This window comes from Podarcis gaigeae (assembly GCF_964106915.1).
Source record: "Podarcis gaigeae genome assembly, chromosome: W".
NCBI classification, from domain to species: domain Eukaryota; kingdom Metazoa; phylum Chordata; class Lepidosauria; order Squamata; family Lacertidae; genus Podarcis; species Podarcis gaigeae.
Genome location: NC_139695.1, coordinates 16767430 through 16790111, shown reverse-complemented (window position 1 = coordinate 16790111; position 22682 = coordinate 16767430). Strand labels below are relative to the sequence as shown.

The following is a 22682-nucleotide window of genomic DNA, read 5'->3' as shown; positions in this document are numbered from 1 at the left end:
GAAATCAGAAAACTTACTCAAAATGCCTGCTGAAATAAAGGAATAATCGTTTTTTAAAAAAATCTTTAGCAGTGCTAGAAGTTCAACAGGGAGAGTACATTTCAGAACTCAGCTGGGATGGATTTCCAGAGAATTGGACCCACGATCCCACCGTCTGGGCCATGGGGGAACTTCCAATGCAGGCCAACTTAACATCTTTCTGCAGAGATGGGACTGAGTTGTCTATATTGACCATTTCTGCTTGTCTTTGACCTGAGACAAATGCTGCACTCATTGATCTGAAACAATTAACGAGCAGGTGCTAAAATTGGCTCGGTTCCTGAACGTGAAGACTGAGGGTGGGATTCAGCTAATGTGCCCTGTCAGCGGAAGCCCTGAGCAATGCTTGTGCAATGGTGCTTTTCTCTTTCTCCTCCCCCAGCACACCCCCAAAATTGGCTTGTGAGGTAAGTGGGAGAACCCCTGGAACAGGATGTGGGGTAGTAACGGGTGTGTCATTCCCCCTGGCAAGCCAATATGCCTTGACATTTTGTCTTAGCATGATGTTGAATTGCCCGGTCAGGAACCAAGTTCCTGTTTTCTCCCCTCTCTGCACCCATACACACCCTAAAGAAGACAGGTCCTGAATTCCTAGTGAAAAGAGTACTGCTCATATAAAAATACAGTTCATTTTAATCAGGGCATCAGATGCATTTCTTTTTCAAAGACCTTTAGTTACTTCTCCCATGCAGAAACCTTTTAATGGTGAGTTTTACATATTGTTAAGGCTGAGTTAAGGCTGCATCTTCTAGTCTGAAAAACATACTATACTATAATGATTTTACTTTAGAAAGTGTTAAACTACTATTGTCTCATTTCTTTCCAAGTGTGAAATAAAATAGGTCTAACACACATGATCTTGCTCAGCTTGGTTGAAAAGGGTCTTTTCTCTTAATACACACTGCTCCTAAAATTCATTTTCCCACCCACTAAATCATTCATTTCATGAAAAACGATTGCAATCACACCCATAAGCCTGCTCCGTATATGTAAATCATTTGTGGGGAAACTCTGTCCCCTACAGATGTTGCTGATCTACCTCTCCCATCATCCCTGGCCATTGGCCATCTTTGTAGCTCCTCAACATCTGGAGGGCCAACAATTCCCCATGTCTGATGTAAATGCTGACAGGTTTCTAGTGGCCAAAGCTGAGCAGTCCTTTCAATTAAAATGTTTTGGGAAAGCCGTCTCAAGCAATATCGACTGTCTGGCTGTCATTTTATCCCATTGTTCTTCTAAGAAGAAGTACAGGGGTTAATTCAATGGTGTAAAGAAAATAATCTTATGCTTAACACCAAAAAAACCAAAGAACTCATAATTGATTTTAGGAGAAAGAAAAGTGTATTTTTACCATTGCACATAAATGGCGAGGAGGTGGAGAGGGTTGGTAGTTTTAAATACCTGGGCATTTACATCTCTGAGGACCTCTCATGGACTGCAAATATTAATATGGTTGTGAGGAAGGTGCAGGGGAGGTTGTATTTCCTGAGAATGCTCAGGGGATTGAATCTATCTCAGCACCTACTTCTGTCCTATTATCACAGTACCATTGAGAGTGTCTTAACCTATAGTATATTATCATGGTATGGGAGCAGCTCTGAAATGGATAAAAAAGCTTTACAGAGAATAATTAAAATTGCCCAGAATGTTATTGGGCTCCAACTACCAACCCTGGATGAGATCTTCACGTCTCGCAGCTTGAAGAAGTCACACAATATCCTGAGAGATCCCACCCATCCTGCTCACAACCTCTTTGAACTGTTGCCTTCGGGCAGAAGATACAGGACAATGAAAACACGAACCACACGCCTTCTGAATAGTTTCTATCCAAGAGCTCTGATTGCACTAAATAATGATCTCAGGGCCAGTTGTAAGAAATAGCAAGCAGTGAGTAGTAAGGAATGAGATAGGTTTTAGGTTATGCTATGCTTCAAATAGGTTATGTTATATTCTGGATTATGTTATGTTCTAATAGATTATGTTTGCATAGGATGAGAGTGTTGGAGATACGTGCGAATGTGTATGTGAATCCGGTCTCGGGTGTTTGATTTTCGTTGTTGTGTATACTGTGTATATATGGACAATGACAATAAATTTATCTATCTATCTATCTATCTATCTATCTATCTATCTATCTATCTATCTATCTATCTAAGATGCTCTCCTGCTTTTTATCCTCACACAAGAACCTTATATGTAAGTCTTGGAGCAGAGGCAGATTCAGTGGAGTGCAACTGAGTCACCCACACTGGGCGCTGCAGGGGGTGCAGCGACAATGACTTAGAATGGAAGATGAGAGCCAGAGTGGGGGAGTATGCTGAATTTTGGCGTCACAGAAAGTGCTGCTGAAATTTGAAACCACTGAGGAGAGATAGTGTTTGGTTGTGGGTCACCCAGCAAGCTTTATGACTAAGTGAGAATTTGAACCAAAGACTCCCCAATTCTAGTGTGACACATTAACTACTTCTACCATACAGGCTCTCTCTTAATGTGCAAGTTTCTGGATAAAATCAGTTGTGAACCAATGTGGTGGAAAGAGTTGTTGTGTAACTTCAATTGCCCTAGGTGTCATTTTAACTGTATTTTTGGGTCTCTGCTGTCTCTGCTCCTCTATATCCCTTTATTTGCACTCCTAAACTGTTTTTCAGCTCATGGCTTGCCCTTCTCTCTTCCTGCAACAACCTCGTGTCAGACTTCTGCACTCCTTATTTTCCTTAAAATCCTGCTATCTTTTCCTGCTAAGAATTTTGTATTTAGCCCACACAAACCCTTCTGGCTGTGAGATAGATAGATAGATAGATAGATAGATAGATAGATAGATAGATAGATGATAGATAGATAGATAGATAGATAGATAGATAGATAGATATAGATGATAGAATCTTTATTTGCATCACCCACTAGCCATAGCAATATTATAATAATAATAATAATAATAATAATAATAATAATAATAATAATAATAATAATAATAATTTATTTATACCCCGCCCATCTGGCTGGGCCTCCCCAGCCACTCTGGGCGGCTTCCATAAAAACCAAAAATACAATAAAATATCACACGTTAAAAACTTCCCTGAACAGGGCTGCCTTAAGATCTCTTCTGAATGTCAGGTAGTTGTTTATCGCTTTGACATCTGCTGGAAGGGCGTTCCACAGGGTGGGTGCCACTACCGAGAAGGCCCTCTGCCTGGTTCCCTGTAGCTTTGCTTCTCGCAATGAGGGAACCGCCAGAAGGCCCTCGGCGCTGGACCTCAGCGTCCGGGCAGAATGATGGGGGTGGAGACGCTCCTTCAGGTATACTGGACTGAGGCCGTTTAGGGCTTTAAAGGTCAGCACTTCAGCACCTCTGAAGAGAGAGGTAAAAACCTAACTATAGAAAATACATTTTGGGGGTTTACATCAATAATCAAATAACAGATCTTATTCTAATTGCCCCCACTAAAAACTTTGCAGTTTTTGCTGTCACCTGATCATCTTGTTCTACTAAAAGAAAGGACACAGTATCAATGGTTGAGTGACCCAGCATGGACAGTAATAGAGGGGTAATGACCTCACTCCTCAAATCTTTATAAAGAGTGCAAGCCAGAAGCACATGAGCCACTGACTCAATACTGCCATCTCCACAGGGACATAACCGTTTTTCCAGTGGAATTTTTTGAAACCGACCCTCATGTACAACTGAAGGCAGTATATCTGTATATTGGAATTGTTATTTTTTGCAAATAGGTTGCCAAAGTGTGAAAATGACTAGGTGGAAAATAATAATACCTTGGATCTGGCTGTGGGACTGGGTGAGGGCCCCCTCTCCTCCACCAAATTGCTGATTCACTTCCCTCCCTGAAGCTGAAAACTTTGGAAACCTATTGTTGAGAGCTTCAACTGAAACATATATAAACACTCTATAGTATCACAGCAGTTCACCAATCACTGTCAGAGGGCTCACCACTATCATAAAACTATTTAGCAATATTCATGAGATGTTGTATTCAAATTGGCAAAGATACCCTGATATAGTGGGAGGGGGGGAATATGCAATAGTTTGCAGAACTGACAGAGAAGTACATTATTTGGTTCTCTGTGAATTCTGCAAACTATTGCATTTTTTATTTTATTTTTTGCATATTTCATATGTCTACAGTCTCTCATGCAGCCCACTGCAAGTAAAATTTTCTCTTATATTGCTTAATGTAAACATTGTAAAGCCACAGTAAGGAGCTAGACTTTTAGACTCAAAAAGGAAGACTTCCTCTGTCTGAAAGAATGGAGGAATGATCTTAGGCCTTCACAAGCATGGAGGATAAATATTAGTGCTTGGTGGACAGTGCACTCTTGTTCTTAATGGAAAGCTACAGTGAAAAGGTACATTTTTTTGTCTGTCCTGAATCTTCCAACATTCAGCTTCATTGAATGTCCCTGAGTTCTAGTGTTATGACCATAGCTGTCAACTTTCAGATTTGAAAATAAGGGATCAGCAGCATAGCTGTTAACTTTCGGATTTGAAAATAAGGGATCAGCAGCCTCACCTGTTCCAGGGACAGTCTACGGGATATCTAACAATCCGGGATAGCAGCTGGAAATGGCACTGAAATAGGGGAATTTCCCACAAAAAAAGGGAAGGTTGACAGCTATGGTTATGACTGAGAAGACCGCAAATACATCATCTCTGCCTAAGAGTGCCTGTTGTTGCTCTCAGGGCTTTGCAAAGCAGAAAAGGCTTTCTGATTTGCATCAACAGTACTCTAACACTGTGTGTGTATGCTTGTGTGTGCAACACCACTGCACAACACATGGAGAACACAGTAAATTGCTCACAAAACCTTAGGACAGGCATAGGCAAACTCTGGCCCTCCAGATGTTTGGTACTACAATTCCCATCATCCCTGACCACTGGTCCTGTTAGCTAGGGATGATGGGAATTGTAGTCCCAAACATCTGGAGGGCTGGTGTTTGCCTATACCTGCCTTAGGAGGAAAGGACAATCACTGGTGGGTGGGTGCTCATAGCTGAGTAGCGATATGAACCCTAGTCTCTCAGGTCCTAGGTGGAATCTACACACATATAAGAAATGCTGTGAAAATGCTTTTTTTTTGTTTTAAAAAAGACATTTTGAAAAATATATTGAATTTGCCATAGCTCATCATCGTCACCTAGTGTCACATTTGTATATTGCACTCTACAACACATTTAAAATGTTTTATTTGCAGCTGTATAGCTGAGCCCCTAGTCTAACACCCTAACCACTACACCACACTGTCTCACAAGTGTCAAACTCTGGGTGTAAAGACTGGGAGCCATTTATGTTGCATCTACAGAAACAATGTAAAGAAATGAACTCACTAGCAGGATTTGAGTAAACACTTAAAATTAACAACACGAATACAGAATTTACAAAGATGATGTTAAAATGATAAGAACATAACAATACTGAATTCAAGCTTGTGTCTATGTTCTTTGGGGATGTGGTAGTAACACAGACTTCCATGCACACTATGTGTGACAGGTTGGGAACTCTCCCATGCCAAAGTTCAAAAGGTGTGCGTTTAGCTCCCTTGGTTGGCAGTCTATTCTGGAGATACGCTGCTGTGTTTGCTGCATCTCCCCACAGCTTCTGTGGCAGGGATGCATCCTTTAACATGCATCTTGTTATCTCCAAGGGGAGTTTGTCAAATAAACCCCTGCAAATTTTCTTATATGCAGACGATGTAGTACTTTTGTCTTTGACAAGCGTGGGCTTGAGGCATTTGTTGAGAGCTTTGGAGAGTTATTGCAAAAAGGAAACATTACAAATTAATTATGATAAAACGAAGATTATGGTGTTCTCTAGGAAAAGGACGGAATTCAAATGGCAAAAAAGAACTTAAAATACCTATAGGTATTAAGGAATGATATTCCATTCATTAGGCACATGAAATCTACAATTTAAAAATGCTCTCAAGGAGATGGGGGGGAGAGAGAGAGAGAGAGAGAGGCTCCTCCGATCATGGAGCCACAGCAGAACTTCTCCCATTATATTTGTTATGTCTTCACTCTGATATAATTTAGTTCACCCTTTGCTTTCAGTCTTTGATATTCATTTTTTTGTCTCCTGCCACCCCCGGTTCCTCTTCTTGCTTCTCGTCTCTTTGTGGTTCCAGCTTCATTTCCTGCAGTAGGTCCATCTCCTGCTACAAAGATGTTATTTTGTACCATTTTCTTGCCCACTGAAAATTCAGAGTTACTGGGTAGCCCCAGCTATAAGTAATTCCAGCATTTTTCAATATTGCAGTGCAGGACTTCACGCTCCTTCTCCACCTTATAATTTCCAGGCATAAGTCATTGAATCCTTGAATTGGTACTGATTTTTACATCAGCTGGTCAGACATCTGTCTTGTTGCTTTCATAAAAATTACTTTCTTATAATAACTTGCAAATCTCATGACTATATCTCAAGGTACTTTTATAAGTGACTGTGAATCCGCTCTATGTCCACTTCTTCCCATTGAGCTTCAGGAACTATCTCTTTCAGCAACCTCATAATATTCTCACGAAGAGTTTTGGGGTTCTCATCTGATGCTTCCACAAAGCCATGCAAGCGGATGGTAACCCTGCACTCCCGGTCTTGGATAGCAATCATTCTCAGCTCCCATTGCTCAATTTTCAGATTATGTTGCTTTATCTTTTCATCATTACTTTGCACTTTCTCTAGAATTTGATTCATCTTAGCTTGCACTTTATTTTTATTTGTAAAATAAAAATTTAAATTTTTTATTTGTACCCTGCCCTCCCCGGCTGGAGCCGGGCTCAGGGTGGCTAACATCATGAAACTAAGACAGTATACAAAGAACATAAGAACAAAAAACAGGCAATCAATTAGTTAAAATACATCTTAGAATTAGTTCAGAGCAAATTAAAATATGGACAGATGGCAGTCCATGGGTAAAATTGAGAGTGGTTAATATTCTCCAGAGCCAAATGTTACCACTGGTCTTATAAAGGACCTGTGAGCGGGCTAGAAGGCCTCTTTAATGCTTGTTCTTATACAGAAAGAAAAGAATCGGACTGAACCCCGACCAAAGGCCTGGAGGAACAGCTCTGTCTTGCAGGCCCTGCAGAAAGATGTCAAATCCTGGAGAGGACTGTCGCATGGATCACAGTGGCTAGGTCAGGGCGAGAGAGGTAAGGAGCCAACTGCTTAGCTTGGCAGAGATGAAAAAATGCCGCCTTTGTTATAGCTGCAATCTGCGCCTCCATGGAAAGGGAGGTGTTGAAGATTACACCCAAACTCTTAACGGATGGTGCTGGCACTAATTGCACCCCCACAAGAGATGGGAGTTGCCCCCTCAATCCCATATCGTCCCAATCCAGCCAAAGGACCTCTGTCTTTGAAGGATTTAACTACAACCGGCTCCCACGTAACCATCCAGCCACAGCTTCCAAACATCTGATCAGTGTGTCTGGGGCCGAGTCAGGATGGCCATCCATCAACAGATAGAGTTGGGTGTCATCAGCATACTGATGGCAACCCAGCCCAAAACTCCGGACAAGCTGGGCGAAGGGGCGCATAAAGATGTTGAAAAGCATCAGGGAGAGTATTGCACCCTGAGGCACTCCACACACCAAGGAGTGACGTGATGACAATTCCCCCCCAAGCGTTTTCTGTCCCCGGCCAGAGAGAAACGAGCGCAGCCACTGAAGGACTGTGCCCTGGATCCCCACGTCGGCAAGGCGGTGGTCCAGGAGTTCGTGATCGACCATGTCGAAGGCCGCTGATAGGTCTAGAATAATCAGCAGCCCTGACCCGCCTCGATCCAGCTGCCTGCGGAGATCATCTGTTAGGGTGACCAGAGCCGTCTCGGTCCCATGACCAGCGCGGAAGCCGGACTGGAATGGATCCAGAGCCGATGTTTCATCCAGAAACCCACCAAGCTGTTCAGCAACCGCTTTCTCAATCACCTTACCCAGGAACGGAAGATTCGAAACCGGGCGGTAATTGGATAGATCTAAAGGATCTAATGATGTTTTCTTTAAGAGCGGGCACACCACTGCCTCCTTCAGTTCCCCTGGGAATGTCCCGGTGCCAAGGGACAAATTGATGATATCCCCTAGGGGGGCCCGCACCTCGGCTGGACACGCTCTAATCAGCCAAGACAGGCACGGGTAAAGAGGACAGGTGGTGGGCTTTCCAGCTCGGAGGAGTCTGTCCACATCGGCTGGGGATACCCGGTCAAAGTGGTCCAATACTGGACCTGAGGACAGTCGAGGGGCCTCCAGTTCCGTTATTGTATCCAAATTGGCAGGGAGGTCATGGCGGAGCAACAGGACCTTCTCCGCAAAAAAGCTCGCAAATGCCTCACAGCTGTGTGTCAAATTGTTGTTTAAATTTGGCTGTCCCTCAAGGGACATTAAAGACCTAAGTATACTAAATAATTGCGCCAGGCAAGAGCTAGCGGATGCAATGGAGGCCGAGAAGTGAGGCTTCTTAGAGGCCTTCACTGCCATCTCGTAGGTTTTTATAAAAACCCTATAAGATGTTCTTGAGGCTCCGTCACAGGCACTCCGCCATACTCGCTCTAGCCGTCTGAGGTCCCGCTTCATTTTCCGGAGCTCCTCGGTAAACCAGGGAGCCCGGTTTCTGCGGGGTCGCAGAGGGCGCTTAGGTGTGGTCTCATCGATGGCTGCCAGGAGCTGGATATTCCAGCCCTCAACAAGTTCAGTCAATGAGTCGCCAGGGGGAGCAAGGTCCTGCAAGGCTTGACGGAATCTATCAGGGTCCATCAGCCTCTGCGGGCGAGCCCAAATTGGCTCGCCACCTAAGCAGGGTGGGGGTGGAAAGTCAATCCTGGCTTTCAGAGCGTAGTGATCAGATCATGGCACCTTCATCGAAGGAGACATGACCACATCTATACCTACGCCAAGGATCAAATCCATCGTGTGGCCTGCTTGATGTGTGGGGCCCAAAACAAACTGGGAGAGCCCTAGTGTTGCCATGGAAGACACCAGGTCCAGAGCCTGTGAGGAGGGAGTGGCATCAGCATGGAAGTTGAAGTCTCCCAATACCAATAGATTAGGGAACTCCAAGGTCCACACCGCCTCCAGCAGGCCTGACAGGGTGGCTGCTGGTGCGCTAGGTGGCTGGTACACCAGCCAGACAGCCAAGCTCTCCTCGGAGCCCCACACTAGGCCAACACATTCAATGCTGGGGATCGATGGCAATGGTAGAACCCTGAAAGAACAATCTTCCCGGATTAATAATGCCACCCCTCCCCCCGGCCCACAGTCCGTAACTGGTGGAGGATGGAGAAACCCAGAGGCGCCATCTCTCGTAAGGTAACTGTTTCCCCTTCGCGCACCCAGGTCTCCGTCACACAAGCCAGGTCGACCCCCTGCGAGGTAAAGAAATCTTGCAGGGTGGCGGTTTTGTTGCCTACAGACCTGGCATTGTACAGCACCAGTGACAGAGGTGAGTAATCCTTGCTCACCCTACCCTCGTCCCTCGGGATGGGGCGCATATTGGAAGGGGTACAAGCATATCCGTATCTCGATCCCCTTCGCCAATGACATCTGCCCCCACCGCCATACCTCCCTCGCCCCTCCACGGTAGCAATCCCAAGCCTCATACTAGCCTCTATTGATGGCAATTGATGTTATTCTTTCCCAGCCTAGTTGTTCTGCTTATAGTATCAGCAACTCGATAACTCTAATTAGTCGAGTAGAACAGACCAACTAAACATCAGCTACAGAACATCAGATGACAGAAATGATAAAGATCAGGTGAGGGTGGGCGCATGTCTGCATACAAAGTCAGCCAAGACACCACCATGAGGCATGCTGGGGCCTTACTGTGCAAACTCAGCCCCACCTCTGCTCCAGTAGAGCAACTGATTGCCAAGTGCCCAGCTTTTGGAGAAATGCAGTGCGGTACACCTGGCTCAGCCTGCTGGGTTGAAGAGTGGCTTGGATGGTTTCCCTGCCTAGGTTGTCTTTAGAATCACAGAATTGTAGGGTTGGAAGGGACCTCGAGGGTCATTCACTATTGTGTCCCAACCCACCAGTTGAAGATCAGCCTTATAGGAAATTGGAAATTAATTGCCTTTGTCATCTGATGGATCTATGGTAGCGGAAATGGAATCTGTGAAGCTGAAATATTGCACTGGAAGGAAAAGTTATAATCAATTCTTAACATTTTATTTATGTACTGTGTTAAACAAGGACCAGAGAAAATCCCTGATCCAAATACAATGGAACTGAAAGCATTACAGGTACAGAGACTATTGAAAACACAGAGTAATATAATAGTTTCAATACAACTGAATTATAGCATCATTTTGTTGTTTGGTTCCCCCCCCCCCCTTCCCAATCTCTCCTTTCCTCACCTCCCCATCCCACCCCACCCTGCCAACTCCCAAACCATTTTTGGAAAATAAATGTAATAAGAACTAGTGCAAAAAAGTTCTAAAGGTGAAGCACAGTGTGTCAAGTGGCATAAGAAAACCAACGCCTGCTTCCGAAGACACAAGCCACTTTATTATGACAGTGAGCTCATCTGCAATCTCCTTCAACCCATATTTTGACTGTATCGTGTATCGATTGATTCTTCTTGGGTCTGACTTTTCTTGTTCTTCCATGGCTGCACCTTGTGGAAATCCGATCCAACACGCCATACTGGATCTTATCATCCGTGCAGAAAACCTGGAGTGCAATTTTGCTTAAGGGCTCATCCACACTTTTCCTCAATCAGTATGTTGATTGTATTGCATCCTGATAAATTCCCTTGGGTCCAAGAACTTTTCTCATTGTTCTGTGCCTGTACTTTGTGAAAATCCAATTGGCACATGGTACGATCAAAACTGGCACACGATATAATCAAAACATGGGGTGAGCAAAAGTGTGAAGAAGCTCAGAGAGAGAAGGAACTGAAACAGAAATGAGGCAGTGGGAGCAGAAAGGTTTTTAAAAGTTGACTTCAGCAACAAGACTTTTAGCTTTTAAACCTCAACACCATGTATTGTAGTAGTAGTAGTAGTAGTAGTAGTAATAATAATAATAATAATATTGACTTTTTTCACAGCAGGCCTGGTCTTGGTGTCCACAAGCACTTGGGAAGGGTTCAGCAACCAGGCCTGGGTCTCCAAATCACAGCATCCCCACTGCCAGTGCTATTTTTCTAGAAAAAGAAATGCCAGAACTCACCATGAACGCCTCCCTTGTTTTCTTCTAATGACAATGGTGCCCATCCGAGAGGTGCCGGAACTCAATTCCATTGAGTTCCAGCTGGAAAAAGCCCTGCCCACCTCCACAAGCTCCCTGACCTCACTGGATCTCACTTGGTGGAGCCACAAAAAGAGGCAGGCAGTTTTTCAATATGCTGGGGGCACCTGTCTACCACAAAGGTCCTCAAAGTGTGTTCAAATTAATCATTAAAAAAATAAAAAAAATAAAATCAGCATTGTAAAACAACATTTAACATGAATCCATTCAATATTTTAAAGACTAAATTACAGTGGTGCCCCGCAAGACGAATGCCTCGCTAAACGAAAAACCCGCAAGACGAAAGGGTTTTCCGATTTTTTAGCGGCTTCGCAAGACGAATTTCCCTATGGGCTTGCTTCGCAAGACGAAAGCCCATAGGGAAATCTCCGGAGACAGCGGGGAAGCGCAGCGCGCCTTCTCCTCTGTTCCCGGACCTGTCCTAAGGCTTGCGGTGGGAGGTCCGGGAACATAGGACAAGGCGCGAAGGGCTTCTCCTCTGTTCCCGGGGCTTGCGGTGGGAGGAGGGCTTTTCCTCCCCACCGCCAACATTCAGAACAGGTCCGGGAACAGAGGGGAAGGTGCGCAGCGCTTCTCCTCTGTTCCCGGGGCTTGCGGTGGGAGGAGGGTTTTTCCTCCCCACCGCCAACATTCAGAACAGCATTCTGAATGTTGGCGGTGGGGAGGAAAGCCCTCCTCCCACCGCAAGCCTTCAGGACAGGTCCGGGAACAGAGGGGAAGGTGCGCAGCGCTTCTCCTCTGTTCCCGGACCTGTCTTGAAGACTTGCGGTGGGAGGAAGGTTTTCCTCCCCACCGCCAACATTCAGAAGGCTGTTCTGAAGGCTGGCGGTGGGAAGAAAAGCCCTTCTCCCCCGCCAGCCTTCAGAAGAGTTCCCGCCTAGGCTGCAGATAGCAGCCTGCTGCCCCGCGCGAGGGGCGCTCTTAAGCAGAGCGCCCCTCACGCGGGGCAGCAGGCTGCTATCCGCAGCTTGGAGAGCCCTCTGGACCTCTTCTGAAGGCGGGCGGGGGGCAAAAGTCTTTGCTCCCCCCGCCTGCCTTCAAAAGCCGTCCAGGAGCATTTTAAAATTGCCCCGGGACAGCGGATGAATTCTCCGCTGTCCCAGGGCGATTTAAAAGCCCCCGGGAAGGCAGGCGGGGGGACAAAGACTTTTGCCCCCCGCCGGCCTTCAGAAGAGGTCCAGGACCTGCCTTCCCGGGGGCTTTTAAATCGCCCCGGGACAGCGGAGCCTTCGCTGCCGCCTGCCAGCATTTTAAGATCGCCCCGGGACAGCGGAGAAGTCTCCGCTGTCCTGGGAAGGCAGGCGGGGGGAAGCAAAGACTTTCGCCCCCCCGCCGGCCTTCAGAAGAGGTCGGGGGACAGACTGTCCCCGGACCTGGTCTGAAGGCGGTTTCCATAGGAACGCATTGATTGATTTTCAATGCATTCCTATGGGAAACCGTGCTTCGCAAGACGAAAAACTCGCAAGACGAAAAGACTTGCGGAACGAATTAATTTCGTCTTGCGAGGCACCACTGTAGAGTACTGCCAGCGCTGTTGGGGTGGTAGTGCGGTGTTTTTGGATTGAAGGGTACTGGAGTAAAGCCAGCCTGGACTTGGGGGCATGGCCTCATCCTTCTTGGAAGGCAAAATCATTCTGGCTTTGTGTTTCCAACCATCAAATGAACAGGCACAACTTCTGGAGGCCAAAACAGATGGGGGTTTAAAGGTGTTTTGGTATTGAATAAGCAGGTTTAATAGAAAGTTGGGTTTCATAGAATTATAGAGTTGAAAGGGACTCCAAGGGCCATCTAATCTAAACCTGTGGATTTTTTTAAAAAATATATATACTGTCCTCCATCGGAAAATCACAGGGCAGTTTACAGTATAAAAACAGAAAAAGACATAAGTCATAACAAACAAAACAATAAATCACTCCAGTTAAAAGGCCATGGATTGTTTTAATTAGCCAAAGGCCTGGAAGGAATGTTTTCACTTGGCACCTAAAGATATGTAATGAAGGCACCAGGAGAACCTCCCTGGGGAGAGCATTCCACAAATGCAATGCAGGAATCATAGTTAAAGCAGCCAAAAGATGGCCAATTGCACCCCTAACCTCACAGCTTGGTGTAAAAGACAAAAAATATCTCCAAAATATTTATGGGGAGAAATCTTTTTTTTGCACTGTGCCTGAGCCTTGGGATATGATATCCCTGCCATCTTCATGAGACTATGAGGCAGGCACATGTGGGTGGAGGTGCTTGATATCCTCCCCAGGAGGACCTCAAACTCTGGGAGCTACCACAGAGGATTCCCTCTCATCTCACAGAACTTCAGTTCTTGGATCTTCTTTTGGGGAAGCCTGTGGCAAACTGGCCTAAAGTGTTGTGGGACTCCTGTAGGCACCATCACTTCTTAAAGTCCACAATCTTCCTTCTATTGCTTACTGATGCCCCTTTAGGGGAGCGGTAATGAAAAACCTACTTTTGCATCCAGAGAGCCCCAGGGGTCTAACCTCAGCATCTCAGATCAGACATAGGACCAAGCTATCTGAAGGACTCTATCCTCCCATATGAGCCTGCCCGGGCTCTGAGATTAGGTTGCCATATTTCAGAAGGTGAAAATCTGGACACGTAAGTTGTGGAGCTGTTTTTTGGGATGTATGGCAACCCTAGTCTGAAATCCCTCCTGTCTACTTAAGGCTGCCACCATTCAGCCTGGAACCAAACCTCTGCCTCTTGGGCCTTCTCGGCTGCTAAGCATGAAGGGCCGGGCTGTTGACAGGATGCCCTGCGAGAGGTGAACCACTGGGGATGGCCGATTTCTGCCTGGAAAGTGCTTCTGACTGTGGTATTCCGGATATGTCCAGGAAATTCCGGACATATGACAACCCTATCTGAGATCTTCTGGGGAGGCTGTTCCCTCTACTCCAGCATCCTCAAAGTCTTGCTTGGTGGGGACATGGGACAGGGTGGTGGCTGCTCCCAGGCAACATTAGAACTCCCTTCCCAAAGAAACCAGATTGGCTCCCCTCTTTACTGTCCTTCTGTCAGCAGGTAAAGACTGATATATTCCAACAGGCATTTGGGGACGGACTAGTTTTTTTGTTTTTTTTAAAGGAAAGGGCTTTCAATACTACTGTGCTGTTTTTATCTGTATTTTAATAGATTTGTGGCGTTTAACATATTGTTTTAATTTTATTCAAGTTGAACTACTTTTTAACAATTATCTTTTATATGTTTTTAGCTTAATTTTATCTGTGTGATTTTGATCTGTGTAAGACACCTTGAGTCCCAACCTGAGAAAAAGGTGAGGTATAGATAAATAAACCAACAAACAAATAATAATCAGGGCTGGGGAAAGCTTTCTTTCTCTTGGGTCCCTGGAAAGTTTCTGCCCATCAGCATGGTCAATTCTGGGCTGGATGGACAAAGAGGCTCATCGTGTCTCTACAAGACCACAATGATCACCTTCCTCCTCCTGGGGCTGAGGGATTATCTGTGAGTCAGACGAGTTCCTTAAAAGAAACATGAACTGTGTACATGTGGAAAGGATCCAGGTGTCTTAGTAGACTGCAAAGTTAACGTGAGGCAACAGTGTGATGCAGCAGCAAAAAAGCCTAATGCAATCCTAGGCTGCATCAACAGATGTCTAGTGTTCAGAATAGTCCTGCACTATTCTGTCTTGGTGAGACCACACCTAGAGTACTGTGTCCAGTTCTGGGTGTCATAATTTAAGGCTACTGACAAGCTGGAACGTGTGCCGAGGAGAGAGACCAAGATGATGAGGGGTCTGGAAACCAAGCCTTATGAGGAACAGTTGAGGGAGTTTGGGATGTTTAGAATGGAGAAGAGGAGGCTGAGAGGTGATATCGTAGCCATCTTCAAATATCTGAAGGGGTGTCCTATGGAAGTTTGAGCAAGCTTGTCTTCTGCTGCTCCAGAGGAGAGGACCCGCCTCAATGGATTCAAATTGCAAGAAAGGAGATATTAGGAAAAGGTTTCGCATAGTAAGAGCTGTTCAGCAGTGGAATGGACTCCCTTGGAAGGTGTTGGACTCTCATTTATTGCAGGTTTTTAAAAAGAGACCAAACAGTTGTCTGTCAATGATTATTTAGCTGTGATTCCTGCATTGCAGGGGGTCAGACCTTGGGAGTCACTTCCAACTCTACAGTTCTATGATTTCTAAGATTCATCTGTGTCTTCCAGCAACACTCAGGTGATATACATAAAAGAGGGCCTTTGGAATATCCCCAGTGGGCTAGGGAGAAAATTAGGACGGCTATGCAATCTTATAAACTGACATGGGCAAGGAAAGGAAACTGTTTAGGGCAGTGGTTTTCAACCAGTGTGCCATGGCACTATGGGGTGCCTTGAATGATGGTCAGGGGGGCTGTGGGCAACACTGGCCTCCATCTCTCTTTCCTTCCTTCCCTTCTCTGATGCCCTCTCGCATCTCTGCCTCCCAAAGTCTTTCGCAGCTATTTGCTGCAACAGCTCTGGCTACAAGCTCCGCAGGCAAATGGTGCCTCTGGGGCTGGCCAGGGGGTGCTGGGTACCAGGAGCTGAGGTGGCCTCAGAGTAAGCAAGCAAGCAGGTGAGGAAGCCCAGCCAGCCAGTTTGCCAGCACTTGTTGTTGTGAATGAACAGACAAGTGGGAGGCCAGGCAGGCAGGTGCTGCACTGGCCTTCCTTGTGCTTGATGTGTGCAAGATCTGCCTGGGAGCTTAGTGTCCAGTGCTGAAGGGGAGCCTTTTCACCATGCAGGCCTGGCAGTGCCCACTGCTGTCACTGCTGCCTCCCAAGGTAAGGTGCTTGTCTCACATTCACTTTTGCCAGTCTCCACTAGGCCACTAAGACTGGGGGCATCCTCTTCCCAGGCCCCTGTGAGGCAGTTGTCAGGGAACTGCCATCGGAGCCAGAGGCGGTGGCAAGGCTCCCAAGCGATGCTGGAGAAGGGCCCAGCAGGAAGAGAGGCAGCTCATCGGCTGGGGAAGGAAATCAGCGTAACAACAGGGATAAAGGGGGGGCAGATGGGGGAATCAGCGAGGGGGCTCCAGGACTCCTCGCCGGAGACCAGCGGGGAGAGCACGGGTCCTCCGCTGCCCACACCCACCCTGCGCAGAAGACTTCCGCGCAGGGAGAGTAGGCGGAGACTTGGCGTCAAAGAACTTCTTTGCTGGAAGAGGTTCAAGAAACGCCCACTGACGGATTCTGCCAGTGACTGAAACAGCCACGAAGTGAAGGGCTGTCCAGACAGAAAGGGTTTAACCAGGTAACCTAGCCAGGAGCGGCGGCAACTTACGCACGAGCAACCCCTATAACCATTACAGCAATCCATCAGTCACTGACGTTGCTTGTGCGCAGCGACAGGCAGGCGGCATAATGAGCCAAACCGGATAAGCCGGAGGAACGGAGCAAGCAGCTGGAGTGCAAAATCTGGTGGAGAGGAACCGAGATTTGGAACAGCATGTGGCTCGCCTGACGGCGCGGCTGGACGAAAGACGGGCTCAGGATGCACAGGTCAGACCCACCCCCGTCGCAAGGAAGGTACCGGGACTGGTACACAAGTTTGGGGGGAAGCCCCAGGACTTAACACGTTCCGAACGGAAATAGAGTACGCTTTGGAACTGCAGCATAATGACTTTGCTGATGATGGGGAAAGGGTGGCCTAAATTGTCGGGCATCTACAGGATGGGGCCCGGGAATGGATCAGGCCCCTAATGGCGACGCAAAATGCTGCCTTGAAGGACCTTAGGAAATTCTATCAGGCGATGGATGCAATGTATTCCAGTAAAGTGGAGCAAAATGTGACTCGACGGGAATTGATGGGGTGCAAGCAGGGGAGCCAATCAGTTAGAGACTACTGGTCGCGCTTTGCGATGTTGATCCACCAGCTCGGGTGGGATCCGGACTCTGAACCCATTCAAATGTTCAAAACAAAAAAAATTCCTTCCAGTAGCACCTTAGAGACCAACTAAGTTAGTTCTTGGTATGAGCTTTCGTGTGCATGCACACTTCTTCTAAAGAAGTGTGCATGCACACGAAACCTCATACCAAGAACTAACTTAGTTGGTCTCTAAGGTGCTACTGGAAGGAATTTTTTTTGTTTTGACCATGGCAGACCAACACGGCTACCTATCTGTAACCATTCAAATGTTGTTTGAGGAGGGGTTGTCCCCAACGGTGAAGGATGAGCTTTCCCGCGCGCCCCGCCCGCAGTCGATGGATCAGCTGACCAAGGCTGTGCTTGCGATAGGAGTACGCCAGGAAGCGCGGGCTCAGGAGAAGCGCGAAGGGAGAGGGGAACGTTGCCATGACTACCGCATTCCTGAAATACCGAGGCAGCCTTCCCAGACGGCTGAGCCAATGGAAATAGATGGCGCGCACGAGGTTTCAAACTCCAGTGAAGGTTGCAAGAGGGAGGGAAAGGATTGGAAAACCACCAAGAAGTGTTTCCTCTGCCAACGGCCAGGACATTTTGCCAGGGTCTGCCCTCAAAGAAAGGCATGGCAAGGGATGGTGGGAGCTGCTAGCTGTGAGGAGGAGGGGGGAAAGGGGCAGGCACAGGGAAACGCCAACACTTGGCTGCCAATTAGCGGGGACAGCAGCCAAGCCAGCAACCAATAGAAGTGCCCCAGCCAGACACTCCCAAGGCAGCTATAGCCATAGAAGTGGTGCTAGAACTCCCGAATGGGCACCCAGTCAAGGTGGAGGGGCTGCTGGATTCAGGCAGCTCCTGCAATTTCTTCAGCAAGGACTTTGCTCTAGAGCACCAACTCCACCTGCTGCCCCTAGATTTCCCCTTGCAAGTGACCACCATCGATGGCAGGGAACTTCTGGGAGGGGAGTGACGCACCAGACCCCACCAATGAGAATGAGGGTTTCCAGGCACAAGGAGACCATTGCCTTTCACGTAGCCACACTGGCAGGACCCCCAATAATATTAGGGATGAGCTGGCTGGCACTACATGATCCAGTAGTGGCATGGCATCAGCGGTCGGTCACCTTTGGGTCAGCTTACTGCTTGGAACACTGTCTGGGGGGGGGGGGGACGACCCAAGAATGACCGTGGCCAGGGTGGCTGGGATGGCTGTGGAGCCAAAAGGGGAGGTGCCACCACAATATGCTGACCTGCAGGAGGTCTTCAGCGAGAAGGAGGCGGATAGACTACCCCCCCATAGGCCCTTTGACTGCCAAATCAACTTACTCCCAGGGGCTCAGCTGCCGGTGGGTAAGCTGTATGCCATGTCTGACCGGGAAATGCAGGAGTTGCGGGAATTTATTGACAAGAACCTGAAAAGAGGTTTCATAAGAGAATCAAAGGCGGTGGGGGCAGTCCGGTGTTCTTTGTGGACAAAACGGATACTAATCAGCCTAGATTAGTCGTAGATTTCAGGGCCTTGAACCTTGTATCAGAACCCATGACCTTCCCAATGCCCAGGATTGACGACATTTTAACACGAGTAAGGCAGGGGAAAATCTTTACTAAGCTGGACCTCCGGGGGTGTACAATTTGATTAGGATGAGGGAGGGGGACGAATGGAAAACCACCATGTTCACCCCCCTGGGGCCCTTTGAGTACTTAGTTATGCCATTTGGATTACAGTCGGGCTCCACCTGCTTTCAAGCATTCATGCACCACATGTTGGGGTCCTTGCTGTACAAGAACTGCGTAGCCTTTTTGGATGACGTCTTAATCTATTCTGACAATGAGAAGCAACATGTCAGAGACGTCAGGGAAGTGCTAAAGAGACTGCAGAAGCACCAGTTGTGGGTCAAGCTGGAAAAATGCCAATTTCACGCAAGAGAGGTTGAGTTTCTGGGGTACAAGTTGTCAGAGAAGGGCCTAGCTATGGACCCCAGCAATGTGCAGGCAGTGCTGGAATGGAAGGCCCCCAAAACCCGGAAGGTCGTGCAGAGGTTCCTAGGGTTCAGCAACTTCTACAGGAAGTTCATCAAGAACTTCGCCCACTTGACAGCGCCTATCACAGATTGTCTCAGTAGCAAAAAGAAGTTCGTCTGGACAGAAAGGGCCCAGCAATCCTTTGAAAGACTGAAGAAGGCGTTCGCTTCGGAAGAGCAGCTCCTGCACGTGGATCTGCAGAAGCCCATGAGGCTGGAGACCGACGCATCAGACCGAGCCATCGGAGCGGTACTGTTGCAGCCAGGGGCCCAGCAGAGCTGGTGGCCGTGCGCCTTTTTCTCGAGGAAGCTGAGCAAGTCGGAGCAAAACTACACGGTGTATGACCGCGAACTGCTTGCAATTTATGCAGCATTTCAACAATGGAGATATCTGCTAATAGGGGCGCAGCACAAGATCCAGGTGTGTACGGATCACAAGAACTTGGAATACTGGAGGACTGCGCGAGTACTCAACCAGAGACAGATTCGATGGGCACAGGAGTTCTCCAAGTTTTCCTTCAAGATCTGGTACGTGCCGGGAGAGGAAAACGTAAGAGCAGATGCTCTCTCCCGGAAGTACATGGAAGGAGAGGGACCGCCGGAAGTCAGACATGTGTTCCCTGAGAACCGATGGGTGTGTGGGGGAGTGTTGGTTGGGAAACGAGAACTGGCCGGGCTTACTAGAAACGACAAATTCGCTCAAACTAAAATCAGGGAACTCCGGGACGGAAGGGGAAACCATGGAGGGTTTGAGGAAAAGGAAGGGCTACTGTACTATAAGGGGGCGCTGTACGTACCAGGGGAGACCTTGAGGGGAAGGGTACTCAAACAACTCCACGACAACCCAACAGCGGGGCACTTTGGTCAACACAAAACCATGTTGCTTGTCACCAGGCAGTTCTGGTGGCCAAGGGTAAGGGAAGATGTACGGGGGTGCGACCGCTGCCAGAGGGCAAAGGGGGAGAGGGCTGCCCCCGTAGGGTTACTGGAACCCTTACCCACGCCGGGAAGACCCTGGGAGGTGGTGTCCATCGATTTTATGACAGATTTGCCCAAGTCAAGGGGGAAGACAGCAGACATGGTAGTAGTCGATCTACTGACAAAAATGTGCCATTTCATAGCTTGCTCACATGCGGTGACGGCAGAGGAAACAGCCAGGTTGTTTGTGGATCACATTTTCAGGCTGCATGGGGCTCCCTCAAGGGTCATCTCAGATCACGGGAAACAATTTACTTCCCGGTTCTGGAGGAAGCTCATGAGCTTGCTGCAGGTCAAGGTGGGCTTCTCGACGGTGAGACACCCGGAAACCAACGGGCAAGCAGAAAGAGCGAACAGTATACTCCAGCAATACCTACGCTGCTACGTCAGCAGGAGACAGAACGATTGGGTAGAGAAACTAGCGCTGGCTGAATTTGCGTACAATAACGCTGAACATGTGTCCACGGGAATGAGCCCGTTCTTGGCCAATTATGGGTGTCACCCCAGGGCCTTCCTGGGGAGTGGGGAGGAAGAGTGGGGCGTACCTGCGGCAGAGCAGTTTGTGGAAGAAATGGAGGCCTTGCACCAGCAACTTAAGATGAACTTGGAACGGGCCAAGGAAATTTACAAGAGGCAGGCAAACAAGCACCGTCGGGAAGGGGAGACCATACGGGTGGGAGACCGGGTGTGGTTGTCAACCCAAGGGTTACCCTTTAAGGGAGGGTGCAAGAAGTTGCAGCCAAGGCGGCTGGGACCTTTTGATGTAACACAGCAGGTGAACCCCGTGGCATTCAAACTCAAGTTGCCTGACAGCATGAAGATACACCCGGTGTTCCATAGGTCCCTACTCTCACCGTACAGGGAGGGGCGGGAATTCCCGGGGCGGGAGGGAGAAGTCATCACACACCCGCAGGTAGAGGAGAGGGAACACCACAACCAAGCCACGGAAATACTCGATTCCAGGTGGTGAGGGCGCCAGGTGGAGTACTTGGTAGCTTGGGAGGGAGAACCCAGGTCAGAAAACACGTGGGTTCCCGCGGAGGCAATCAATGACGGGTATCTTGTGGAGGAGTTCCACAGCCTGTTCCCAGATAAACCAAAACCACTAGCGAGATTCTGGGAGGAGCAATTTGGAACCACAGACGATGAAGAGGATTTTATGGGTTTTCCTGCCTCCGAAGAGGAGGGAGGAGAGGGGTCAGAGGGAGAAGAATCAGACTGGGAGGCCCACCCCGCGGGAAGAGATCGGAGCGGGTGGGAAGCGGGTTTTGAATCCTCAGAGGATGGTGACAGCTCCTTCCGGGGATTCCCCGCATCGTCGGCCGAGGAAAGGGACGAAGTTGGATCAAAAGGTCGGGCCGGGGGTGGAGGGGGTCCTGGGGGGGAGGTGGATGTCAGGGAACTGCCATCGGAGCCAGAGGCGGAGGCAAGGCTCCCAAGCGATGCTGGAGAAGGGCCCAGCAGGAAGAGAGGCAGCTCATCGGCTGGGGAAGGAAATCAGCGTAACACCAGGGATAAAGGGGGGCAGATGGGGGAATCAGCGAGGGGCTCCAGGACTCCTCGCCGGAGACCAGCGGGGAGAGCACGGGTCCTCCGCTGCCCACACCCACCCTGTGCAGAAGACTTCCGCGCAGGGAGAGTAGGCGGAGACTTGGTGTCAAAGAACTTCTTTGCTGGAAGAGATTCAAGAAACGCCCACTGACGGATTCTGCTAGCGACTGAAACAGCCACGAAGTGAAGGGCTGTCCAGACAGAAAAGGTTTAACCAGGCCACCTAGCCAGGAGAGGCGGCAACTTACGCAACCCCTATAACCATTACAGCAGTGTGAGTAGGAATCTCTCTTTGGGGCAGAGGGGGCAGCTCAGAGACCAGGGCAGTGGCAGCAGCAGCCTGGAGGACTCCCAAGGAGACGGGGGAGGAGAGGAGGCTGAGGTAACATCCCCCAGGGGAGGGTGTTTCAAAAAGGGTGAGAGGCTGCCAGTTCTGCAGGCAAGGGGTGACATAGATGGGCTCCTGAGCCCCACAGGGGTGCCACAGAAAGTATGCAGTTGGTCAAGGGAGTCGTGAACTCAGAGAGGTTGAAAACCTCTGGTTTAGGGGACCAGTGCTAATAAATATATATTTTAAAAATGGGGAAATTCAAATAACAAGGAGAAACTCCAGGTTCAGAAAGGTAAGTACGTCTCTTTCTGGACTGAACAAGACCAGACACTAATGGTCCGCCCCCCCCCCCCCCCCCAGCTGCAGCTCTGCCAATGAAACTCTTCTTTTGAAGCTGAATTATGAGGAAATTCCCAATTATGGCCAAAGCAATTCAAAATATTGGAGTGTTAACCAGGGACAGGACCTCGGGGTGGGGCAGGGAAGAGGGAGGAGCAGGAGTGGACCTGCTGTTTGTGGCATGTGCCAGAGGACAAGGATGATGCAGGTGTGTTCTCAGCTTAAGCCCTTCAAGGAGCAAGAGAATACAACTTGCAAAATCATAAATTGTAGAGTTGGAAAGGACCCAAAGGGTCATGTAGCCCAACACTCTG

The 22682-nt window shown here is 48.3% G+C and overlaps 1 long non-coding RNA gene across 1 annotated transcript; it reads right to left on the bottom strand.

Annotated features, from left to right (window-relative positions):
- Positions 1–12810: 12810 nt before the first annotated feature.
- Positions 12811–22345, bottom strand: LOC310836015. Its single transcript, XR_014559834.1, has 3 exons — positions 21961–22345; positions 14049–16148; positions 12811–14010 (listed from the first exon to the last, which is right to left on the bottom strand). It is a non-coding gene; the product is annotated as an uncharacterized lncRNA (long non-coding RNA).
- Between the last annotated feature and the right edge of the window lie 337 nt (positions 22346–22682).